Source organism: Dufourea novaeangliae, unplaced genomic scaffold (assembly GCF_001272555.1).
Source record: "Dufourea novaeangliae isolate 0120121106 unplaced genomic scaffold, ASM127255v1 scaffold108, whole genome shotgun sequence".
Classification (NCBI taxonomy): Eukaryota; Metazoa; Arthropoda; class Insecta; order Hymenoptera; family Halictidae; genus Dufourea; species Dufourea novaeangliae.
Genome location: NW_015374014.1, coordinates 1,845,723 through 1,858,830, shown reverse-complemented (window position 1 = coordinate 1,858,830; position 13,108 = coordinate 1,845,723). Strand labels below are relative to the sequence as shown.

Genomic DNA, 13,108 nt, shown 5'->3' with positions numbered 1-13,108 from the left:
AACGATCTGGGTCAATCAGCTAAGTTTCGCCCTTTCCCGCACGCTCGATCACCATTTTCCCACTGATACCGCGCGCGTGTCGCGCAGTGATCGAGATGATCGATCCGGGTAGACGAAAAAGTGAAGAGTAAATTTGTTTGCAATTGCCCAATCGAAGTAATTTACAACTTCTAGGGTGAACCATCTCACGTGGGTATTAATCTTGGATCATACATTAAAATAATTATTAATGTAAATAATAAAATATAAGTGTGATAATTCTATTATTAATTGTTTAATAGTCAAAGGAATTCTTTATGGTAACACTATGAATTCGACATTTGAAAAGTAGAAGATTGCGCAAATCGCAATAATTTTACAAAACAGACTGTAAATCAATTAGAGTTTGTGATAACATTTAAACAATTACACATTTATGTAAGAGGATATACAGGATGAGTCATTTCAATTGATCTCCTCGAATATCTTCGAAACCGTTCATACCGAAAAATGTTTCAGATAAAAATTGAATAGTTTCAGGGGAAAAAAAATTTGATACGACTAGTTTTTTTAGGGGGTCGCACAGAGAGCGTATTGCACCCTCGCGGAGAGTGTCCGAAACCAAAAATAAAAAATTTCCATTTTATTGCGTGAAATATCTTCTGATAGATATATGAATACACGATCGAGAAAAATGTCGAAAGTTGAAGTCCAATGCATCAAGGAAAAGAAGACCAGTGTCACTTTGTTTAAAACATGAAATGCTACGTAGGTACTGAATCAAATTCTTTTCACTCGCGATAACGAAGAGAGGGGCACGTCTCCCAGCAGTTGAAAAGTGAGAGGGAGAGTGTTACCCGAAGAAGACGATGCAAGCAGACGTACACAGAAGACATTCGAGGGCGAATGTCAGTGCAGGATGGCCGAGTGTGGGATCGGAACATAGACATATATGTATAGACGGATCATGAACTGAGCGGGGGAGTAAGATTCGCGGTAAGAGGGTGGTTAGTTATAAATCCGGTAACTTCGTTCCTTTTCGGTGCAATTCGAGTATACAATCACGTTGCATACATGTATGCTATGAGAGATGAAAAGAATATACTTATTATACGTTAAAAATTCCGTATGTCATGCAGTTTGTATAGATATATGTATTTAACAAAATTAATAAATAGTATAAAGCATTAAATAATAGTATGGCACACAGCCCACCAGCCATTAACAACGAGCCGAATCGAGCCGAATGCAGCCGAAGCTAACCGACGTATATCTAATGACCGCTGTCTTCTCCCCTCCAATCCTACGGTCCCCTCACCCAAAGTGGTAGCTTATGCTTCGTCTATATGTATATATCTATGGATTGGGACCCGATCGGGACCTCCATCCAACGCTCCTACATGTATACATTGAACATAATAAATTGTAACAGTAATGTTGCTGGTAAACCACTTGTTTACCTGTTTAATATACATATACAATTTATACATATATAAAATTATTATAACAAGTAATTATTATAAATATTATTTACAGTGTTATACTTGTAAAAGATTTGTAAATATCTGTAAATATTGTAATAAGATTGTAAATATTTGTAAAAGATTTTATGGAAGTGTAGTATAGCCAACTGTCTTCCTATTGTTGGTTTATTGTAGATACTCAACAGTTGGCCCTTCGTAGTATAGTGACATGGTCCCAACGTTGGGTATGATTGTTGGCCCAGTTGCAAAAAAGGGGTGACAATTCTAACTGTTGACCAACCAATAGTGCAACAAACGCCCATCAAAATGCAAACAGTAATTGCTACTAGGGGTACGTTTCCAGAACATGTGAAATTTAAGCCTTGAGAACATCCGGAGGACTTTCGAGATGGACGTTTCTAGGACATCCAAAATTTAAGTCGTGAGAACATCCGTAAGACTTTCGGGTCGGACGTTTCTGGAACATTCGAAATATAAGTCTTACGAACATCCTAGGGATGTTCATAATGGACCTAAGACATTTGGACATAAACTAGACATGAAACGGTCGTCCTTTCGATGCACGATACTATCTGGGATTATACCTAGCACACTATAATTAAATGTTCACTGGCATCTGAAAGCAATAGAAAATTGTTCAGGAATTATAGCAGAGTGTTATAACATTTTTATTCTGTTCTGAATGAAGGAATAATCAAGAACTTTCTTCAGTAACATCAAGGGGTTCGTGCATACCTGATTTTCGACTTTGCCAACACATATTGTAGGAATAATATTAAGTGGTGGTTGTATTTGGTAGAAATAAAAGGTTTATTCTAAAATGTGTATAAAGAATTCGTTAGGACACGCTTGCAACAGTCTAGCTCTTAAGACACACTCGCTCTGACTGACTTCCCTCTTATATCCCCCTTCATACATGGTCACACTCGGTCATAGGTTCACACACGCATTCACACATTCTCGCCTCGTGTCGATTTTCGATCACGAGGTTCGACGCAGTTCCTTTCATTCCATCTTATCTAGCACGCTCTCTCATTCGAAGAAACTGTCACACGGTATAAACACTCTTCATTCGCACCGCACTCGCTCGATCTAAAACTAAACACACGCATCTCACACCCTACAATATACATGTATTGGTTACTATGAGAAATTTTTGTTAATGTTAATTAATTTCTACAGCACCTGCTACCCGTAATAATTCATCGCGTTTTTTTTACCTTTTTGTCATTTTCCTTGCTGAAGTTGAATTCACTGTCGGTTAAATAAAATGGAAGCAAAATACCAACGAAAATTCGTCGGTCATTACTATACTCCAGATATTTATGCAAATGCATATTTTTCATATTACATACGTTTTGCATATTTGATATAAACGAAAGATGAATAATTTTGTTACAAATTTCGTACATATTCTGCATATGTTTCTTGTGACATCGGTTTTATTTTTCAACAATTTAGAAGAAGTGTAGAAGAGACATTTTTTTTATTTGTAGAAAAGTGACTACACTTTTAGCACATTAAACTTTTAACGACTTTCTGTTGCGTGGAATTTTGTAAAGAAAAGAACTCCAAATATTACACTTCTACCACAGCCAATTTCAACAAGATCGGGAACCTGGTTAGAGGCAGTATTATTCTGTGCAACGCATTTAAAGGTTATCACAGAGGTATTCGTTCCATTATTTCTATGTATGGTATTACTTCTAAAATAGGTAATCGAATTGTTCGATGAAAGCAACGCGGCATGGAGTAGAGGTGCAAAGGAAAAATTCAGAAAAGAAAATGTATACCAAGCTTAAGGATACATTCAAGTCCATTTTGGACTTCTCCAGTTAATATGAAAAAATTATAAAATAAAAAAATACCTTTAACCGCACCGTTAAAAATAGTTACTGAATTCGCCGAATATATGGAAAATATACCCAGTAGTTTTGAAGAAACCATCAGAGAGAATTTGTATCATGTTATGAATCAAAATCCTGCTTACAATCCAATATTTAAAAATTTGCTAAAATTCTGAATGGTACATCCATTAACTGATTAAAGGACCAAAAGATACCAATTCCAATAACATAAACGACCTTTTTCGACCAGGAAATTAATTTTTTCAGATAAACAATATCAAATCACTGCAGAAAACCGTGAGAAAATTATTGATATATATTGTAACACGAATTATGAGAAATAAAAGTAACAAGGTTATTAATATTTCATAAATGTACATTACATACATACGTATGTAATGTACAATGGGTGCTTCCAAAGTTCTGGGATTTGTGTTATAAATTCTTTATTTTATTAATTTTCCCTGCATATTACATTGTTATTTTTCAATATACATTCCGTTTAACTGTATGCAATTGTCATCTAAAAAAACTTTCTGAAAGTCTCTTCATTAAGTCATTTAAAACCTAAAATCTTTCACCGCGTAGAGGTTTTTTCAATTTTGACAAGAATTGATGATTACTGGTTACCTGACCAGGCGAATAAGATGGAATTGGGAATAATTCTCAACGCAATTCGTTTAAAACTAATTTTTAAGAAAATAATGGCTCTTTGAGAACTTAGAACCTCTTCTACAGTTGCAAAATTAATACTCAAAAGCACATCTATATTCGTCAAGCGGCTAAATCATTCGGATCGGCATTGAGTAACATCGTTGGAAAAACGTGTCAAGGTTTACATGTATCTGAAATCATTAGTCATGATCCCTGCAGTATTCAGCCAGATCGTAACTCCCAGAACTTTATAAACACACCACGTACATATATGTATACATCTTGCAGAATTTTAGTATGCAAGCATTGTCTGCATACAGGGTGTTCCAAAATAGGTGTAAGTCTTTGAAAAGGGTGATTCCTGAGGTGATTTGAAATAACTTTGTTCCTAGCGAAATAGTTCTCCGAGGCTTTGTTAACATGATATTTACGCAAAACCCCGACCAATCATCGCGAGTCTGCCGGCTGAACTGTCGCGGTAGTGTTGGCTACGCCCTGCGCTTGTAGCAAGTCGATAGGCATTGAAAGAACTGCGTAGAATAACAAATGAACAATTAATGAATGAAAATGAAAAGTACGATTTTATTTATTACGTCCTTTTTATTTGCTGTTCTACACAGTTTCGTTCGATTCATACCGATTCTCTTTTTCGTAGTGCAAGCGCAGCGCGTAGACAACACTACCGCGGAAGCTCAGCCAACAGTCTGGCGCTCTGATTAGTCAGGGTTTTTCGTTAATATCTCGATAACAAAGCCTCGGCGAACTTTTTCGCCAAGGAAAAAGTTATTTCAAATCACTCCAGGAATCACCCCTTTCAAGAACTGACACCTATTTTGGAACACCCTGTATACCTTGCATACTTGGATCTGTTTTAATTGTATAAATAAAATATCCGCAGCCTAGTCCTTACATTTCCACGCAGGATTTTATTTAAATATCGATAACTATTTCAATCTAATTCTTTCACTGATGAAACATTTTCTACGATCAAGATGCAAATAATTTTTAGTGCAGATGTTGATTCTGTTCGATCAGATACTTCTTGCAAAACCGATAGAATATATTTAAGAGTGAAACGAGAAAATCAGTCGCGCATGGAAATCTCGGTTTTTTTCGCTTTGCTGTATGTCTTTATTCTGTAGCCCGGAAGATTACATTCGATCGAACTCATGGCGTGTAACTTTTCGAACGAACGAATGACTGTGTAATGAAGTTCGGCGGAAAATGGCTTTCATTTCTAGACGAGTAATTCTGTTTACCGTCACACGCAATATTCAGGCATTTCGATTAACGGCAACGAAGTTTCTTCGTTCATGCAAGATAGACGTTTCAGACGTTGACTATAATTATGCGGTTGGTATAACCAAACTTAAAAACTAATTATGACTGTAAATTGAAATAGCAGTTAGGAATTTCTCGGTACTTACTTTGATTCGTACAAATTCTATTTTTATGCGCATTAAATAAATTATGGAATTTCATTTAAAATATTTACTAGAAGATTATTTATGATGACGATCGAATTTGTTGTTTACGTTAGAATGATCGAATTTAATTGCCAGCTATTTGTTATTTATTGTGATCGAGTTAATTTTGTTTAAACTATTAAACTTGATTCGAGGTATATTATGTTCTGTTTCACATAACCGTATGTGCTACAAGTGGATAAATTCCACGGTGAGTTAATTATATTAATTATAGCCTTTTTTTATTCATTCTTTATAGTCGTATCAACCTCTAACAGCAGGGTTATTAACGATTACGATTGCATTTAAATTACGAGACTATAATTTTTGGTAGTTTTGTTACCCTAAAAAAGCTAGCTACAGTAGTATTTTCTTCATTAATATGTTATTGCCTATTTTACATAACATGTAAACAATATATTGAATTAGATATTAGTCAATATTATTAAATATTACATTAGTTCATAAAACAAGTTTGAATGATTGTAAGTAACAAAGACGTCGTTATTCTCGTAAATATTGTACAATACATACTCACTATTTAATACTTCCTTCTTTAAACAAGAAATTCTCACGAAATCATCAAGGCATAATTTTATTGCATGATTAGTTTAACAAAAATTGCAACACATTTATTATGATTTGAAGTACAACTTTAAGGATCATCACCTTTGTCTCTAAACATAAATAATCCAAATTATGCAGGAATAAAAATATTTTCAAGATTTCCAAAAGAAATCATGTTTAGCAACTAAATTGCATCTTTAAGTAAAAAGTGAAATAAATTATATTTGACAGAAGTAATCTTAAAAAATATTGTCATTGAACTGTTTCTAATTAATAAATGAACGTGTTTTATTTTTTAAAAGTATCAAGTATATTGTTCGCTGATACATGGTAAAGTTAAGGTGAATGAAAGACTGTACCGATCTTAAACAATGCAAAATACACACTATGGTGTGCTTAATAAGCAGAATTTATTATCTTCTGGTACAGTTAGTGTAGTAAAGTAGACAACGTCTATTTCACTGTCATCCGGAAAGTCTCTTGACGTTCGGCTTATGAATGGCTTTCCGTACTTACCGAACTTATAGTTATAGTCAGATATATAACACAACTACTTATGATCTTTACAGTAAACGGAGTTTCTACGTAGTGCATAGTTTGGAAGGAGTATAGAATACGATCCATTCCAGCAGAAATATTATCGACAATGTATCTATCAATTACATGATAATAAGTCTCCAATGCAACATCGACTTCGAATTAAGAAACAACTTTAAAGACTCAAATAGTACTCGAGAAAAATATAACAATAAATATCCACTGACAGTGAAGGGGTTACATGTGTACGTTGGAACTGTAAAATAAAAGAAAAAATTAACAAAATTTTTGGTGTATGCAGAATTATTGTTTATTAAAAATTCAACATATACATCATATTATATGTTATTTTTTTAGTAATTTATGAAAAAATTGAGCTATATACCTATCAACAGAAGAAAATTGTTGCCATTTAAATGCGTTTTATTCGAAATGCAGTTTGCAAAATTGGTACAAGAAATATTTAAAAGATCACTGAACCAATTTGGATCAAACTTTGTGGTAATATTCTTAAGACTAAAATCTAGTACTTAACGAAGCGAAGTGTTGATTCGTGCATTTTTTCTTTTTTTAGTGACTAAAGAAGTTAAAAATTTATGTCGCAAACTACAAGTTTAATTTCAAACAGCCGCCAATTTGTAAAGTATTAATATTTACCAAATCGGCTTCCACAAGTACTCGTTCCTTTGGTCTACTTTACTATAAAATTTAAAAAAATTTGTTTCGGAATAAAAGCCCACAGAGATATATCTGGTACCGCGGATGATAGCTCAATTTTTCAGAAATTATTAAGGAACAAACATAATAAGATGTATGTGTGTGTTGCATTTTTAATGAACAATAATTCTGTATATATACAAAATTTTGTTTAATTTTCCCTCTTATTTAACACCTCGAAGGTATGTAACCCCTTAACGCGACATTACACAACAATAGACAAAATACCGACATTATTACTTTTGACCGAAATATATTAAAGCCTCGTGGTACTGCAATAATTTTTCCTAAACACTAAACCAAACCAATTGTGTATATGACCCACGCACTCAATACGATACAAACACGTTTTAACGGGGTACAGAGGGAGGGGCTTCGCCTACACTGACAATGAGTAATTACCCCATTATTTTAGCGTTGTCTCGGTTAATTTTTAAATGTGTCAAAAAACCTTTCACATATGTTCATTTGTAAGTATTTAAGACAATTTTACCGAATTTCATTGAAATCTGAGGGTGGATCCTTTCGGAACTGCAGCCAAAACCTTTCTTAGTACAGTCAATAATTTACGAGTACATAATTTGAAATCGTGAAGTGAGATGCCCGAGCCCATTGTACTAAGAAAATAATGCCATTCTACAGAGTGTTAAGCAACATTTCCATATGTCAAGAACGCAATGTAAGTAAGAATAATGTATCTGTTAATCGAATTTGTGAGAATTAAACCCTAATCTGGCACATAATATTTCGCACGAAATTCACAGACTTTCCAGGACACGGTCGACATTAATCTCAGCAAAAAAATGGTTTCTGAGCGAGTTAAGGAGGCATGCATAAGTAACGCGTCATCCTTAATCCTCCAAAAGCTTCTTTAAATATACGTATATCTTCGTTTCTACAATTTTTAATTCCAGTTCGTTAATGTTATTCACCTTGATGGAATTATGTCCGATGTTCTTTCCACGGTTTTTCTTTTTTTAGTCCTGTCGGGAAAGTCGTGACAATCTCATTCAAAAAATCACTCGATAAAATGCCGAAACCTGCGGAGCTTGTCGCAGAAGTGATATCTGTTCGTAAAATAAAAAACAGAGGCGAAAAGTTTGATGTGAAGAAGAAATGTGTCTGCCAATTCGCCGTTTTATTCCTTTGTCTTTATTTTCCGACGCGTCGCGCCCCGTGTGCTTCTTTTTCCGAGGGAAAAATAGAGGGACTGGTATTTTACATTTCTGTTCCGAGACGAGGAATTCACGAAATATTTCTGATTGTTGTGTTGATTGCTTTGCAAAACGTGTACGTTCCTTATTTTAATGATGTAGTCGATATACAAAAATGGAAAAGGATGTTAAAGATTTTTTTCACTCGAGCTACTTTGTACATCTTAGTCCTTCCATAATTTATTGTGAGTGGGCTAGAAGTGATTACATAATTTTACATTTAAATATATAACACACAGATAATTAAATGGAAATTTACTTGTACTACTAAATTAATATTTTATCTTCGTTAAAACAGAAGTAAGTAACGTTTTCGAATATTCACAGAGATTCTTCTTTTTTTGTTTTCTGTGTTTTGACATGTACTATAAATACAAAGAGTCTACAATGTAATCATGATAATTATTGTTTCGTTTTACTGGTTTATCCACCTAAAGGGCTACTTGTGGAGTGTTGAGAATTGAATGGTTGTTACAGAATATATTTCTAACAAGGATATCTTTTCTCGTTTGTTGTCATAAACCAATAAATATTAGTCCTTTTAAAATTAAAACATGTAAACTATGCAGAAGTACCGTTATTGATAACTTCACTTTTACCATTTTACTGCTGAAATAGTCGATTAGTCATTGTTAATTTACAATATATTTTTCAGTTTTTGCACAAAATGCTACCAGGAACATTTTGCAAACATCTAACAATTTAACAAGGAGATTAAGATTACTTATACATATAGGATAATCAAGCCGATAATATTATGATGTGAATATTATAATATTAAGTACAAATACATGCAATCACAAAATCTACGTTTCTGACTACAATTTAAAATATACACTTAGTAGCTGGTCTCTTATTATTAAGGTATGCTCCCAAAATACGTATTTTCCATCTACAAACTTCAGTACTTTGCCCCAAAAAAATGTTTTTCTTTTATTTTATACATCATATTATAAATTGTTTTAAAACAATCAGAAAAATGTTGAAACACACATGATGTAATACAAAAGATTAGGAAAAGTACTTGAATATATTAATTGAAAAATAATTTTCTATTTCTAGAATTATATAATGTTTAACAAAATTCCAGTACACATTTCAGAAAATCTATATTTTTCTATATTTAACTACCAACATGGATGATCAGAACTAAAGTTAGAATGACAGTGCATCTTAGAGAACCGTAAAGCCTAGATGTTATTCTACAGATGGTACTGAAACGACACGTAACACCTGGAAAAATCTCTGTTTATAGCATGATGCAGGCAAATGCATAAAAATCCTCGCCTACTTTATCGAATTTCGATAAATTCTCTCCGACTTGGACGGAGCATCGCCCGTAAACAGTCGTCGACAATCATCCGAAAATATATGTCACCTTACCACAGCTATGTGATCCACGATATCGATAATAGTCATAATAGTAATACCGTCCGCGAAACTACAGGGTAATAATAAAATATGTGAAACATATTAACAAAGTGGTATCTGTGTATGAAACTACGACGAAAATGAAAATCACGAAATTGCGTTCCAGGCTTCGTTTCCGGGTTATTAATTGTTGAAATAGAACTCTGGTGCGAAGGGTTATAATTAGACTGCGGAAGTTTATGCAATTTCACATTCTTATAGATCAATTTACAGTACTAAAATTATGTCAGAGACTTGTATACTAATCTTCTCGAAAATTTGTGCTGTATTATTTTTTTTACACTCGCAGTTATAATAGATCCATAAAATCCAGTCTAGTAATGATTACTCGAACTTCTACCTGATACACGGATCGGTGACTTATTGTTAGTAAAATCAATGAAGAGAATGAACTGAAGTGATTGAAATCAACGCATGAAACAGTTGGGGCGCATTCCTTTCAAGTAGAATAACCCCTCGTATCAGACTAATTTTACGTTCATTTTGCCCATATGTTCAGGAATTAATTACTTGGCACCGGAGCATCGAACGCAATTTCGTGATTCTTGACATTCGTCTTAGTTTTGCATGTAAAATCCACCCTGTGAAAATGTTCCATATCTTTATTAACACCTAGTATATTTCCCGGAATATTTTCCGAACTCGCGACTCGCTATCCTTTTTCCATGCCTGTTGACGCATTCGAGCGATACGAAAAGCGTCCAATTAAAAAAGCAATATCGTTTCGCCGTCTGCTGCTAACAGACGCGTTTCCAGTTCGCTCGACTTGCCGCCGATACGCCACCGCCAACCGGAAACGAAGGATTTGAGTAAAATCCATGAATACGGGTCGAATGAGTCGAAACACGCTCCATCGGCGCGAGCGGGATTGTTTTAAATAGGTTTCGTGCAGACATTTATCGCGGATGGATAATCTGGAAATAAACGAAGAATTTGGTAGCATTTGGTGGCAGTTTTAAAGGAAAGCTAACAAGTTTACAGTTGACATGAATTCGCAAGTTAACGGTTAATCGGAGCGCATTTACTGTGAATACTGACTTGTTACTGGGGCCACTTTCAGAAAACGGGAGAAAAGATTGATCGTTTTCTTCAAATTGTAGTTTGTTTAATGAATTGAGATATTGACATGGAAATTTAAATATATATTACATGTTGTCCGTTAGAAATTACGAATTACAAATTACAAATTACAAGTTACAAATTACAAATTACAAATTACAAATTACAAATTACAAATTACAAATTACAAATTATAAATTACAAATTACAAATTACAAATATATACTGTTATTTGAAATACCAGACTATTTTACACAATGTGTTTCAAATGTTTACATAGACAATTTTATTAGTTCACTTCTGTGTGATATCATGGGAGACAATCAATATAGGTATGAAAGAACTTTGCAATCGATACATATGAATGTATATTATATATAAAAAAAATTCCTTTCTGCTAGAGCGGAAGTAGTTTCAATGTTTTCACATCGTTTACAATTTACAATACGATTACAATGTTATTATTTTCTATAGAACGTCAATTGGCGTGCTCCGTAGTGACCTGATATGTTAATATGTCCTTTTCTATAAATACATGCATGGTCTATTTGCAATGTCGAAGTTTCTCCATTACTGCTCCATTTCGATTGAAACTAAATTAATCACTTCGCTACATATTTTTAAAGTTTCTGTTTTATCGTAGTTTCTAATCTTAAATATACTATAAGTGTATAGACTCCGCAGTACATATGTGTATTTCTATTCGTATCATATTTTACATTTTCTTCAAACAACCCAAATGTCAATCTACAGGTTTTCGTGACATGTTAACGTTAGTATACGTAAATTATGACTGGTCTGTCTTCTGAACCGTAACTTTGAAAGGTAACATTATATTAACAGTTGTAGTATTTATAATTTTGGACAAAGAAACTAAACAATGGATGTTTTAAATTATACTGCTATAGTTTAATATGATACATTATCACAATAGTTTGTTAACAGAAAGTGCTATGTTTGTGCTAATGTTATAAATGAAGTAGCAATCTATAAATTTGTGCAGTTACTTTCGAATAATATCACACATAACTTCAGCAAACTGACAAACAAACGTTTAGGAAAATATCATTCTAAAGTTTATAATCTGTGTTGATGTCATTTATGAACCATGCTTCATCAAAAGAATTTAGAAAACGAAATTGATGTATGACCTAACCTAATAAATATGTATGCAGTAAATTATTATTATTAAAGAACGCTTCATCGAACGCTGTCCGATCACAATATAACAAATATTACAACAACTCCACCCTCTACATCTGGGATTTTCAGTGAAAACTAAGATTATATTAAATTGAATTGAATTTCCTGCCTATTATTTGGAATTTTGCCCATCATATGATAATTAAATCTTAAAATTTATATTGACTGTATGATATCACCTTTACAATTAGGTGTAATGGAAATACATTATATTATAACGAAACTGCTGATTTTGTGCATTTACAACAGAGACTTTCCAGAACAAAATAAGAACAGAGACGAACAGATATATATAAAAGATACTCATTTCATTTTCAGTCTGTTAAAACATGTAATAGTAAAAGAAACTTCTGTTTAATCTTTGTGTCTCAAAAGTGGTCTTAAAAATATTTACATTAACATTTTAATATACATGTTATAGTCTAACCCTGAAATTCGTCAATACCCGATCTAACTAGTCAAACTTAGTTGTAGCAAAGACTTTTCTTCGATACTAGCATTAACTACTTAACCCTCTGTATGTAAACTGAGTCGTTTGTGCACAAGCCAAATTTTTTACTATTTTAGGTTTTCGAAAAATCTGAAAAAATTCTAGGATATTTAACTAATTCTCCACTGCATTATATAATTGCTTGTTAAGTCAACTGATGAAAACTTTTTTCAATAAAAATAAAAATTTGGGTCGACGCTGGGGTCATCAGCGACCCATATTGCTTATGCAGGATTAATTCCAGAATTAACCAAATGTATTGGGCAATACCGTACAGTTATTACTTGTTCTGATTATTTTAAATCAGTGTTAAAGAAACACCCCTGGTAATGTTAAATCCGTTTTCAGGAAAAGCTAATTGTAACTGAGGGAAACTAGTAATAAGTGCGAGAAACGTAAAAAATCACACGAGACAAACATGAATGCTAGTTTGTGTTTCAACGTGTGATTCGCAACTATA

The 13,108-nt window shown here is 33.3% G+C and overlaps 1 protein-coding gene across 1 annotated transcript in view; it reads left to right on the top strand.

Annotated features, from left to right (window-relative positions):
* The window catches only part of LOC107188719 (potassium channel subfamily T member 2), a 107,215-nt gene that overhangs the window by 53,066 nt on the left and 41,041 nt on the right, over window positions 1–13,108 (top strand). The window lies entirely within an intron of this gene.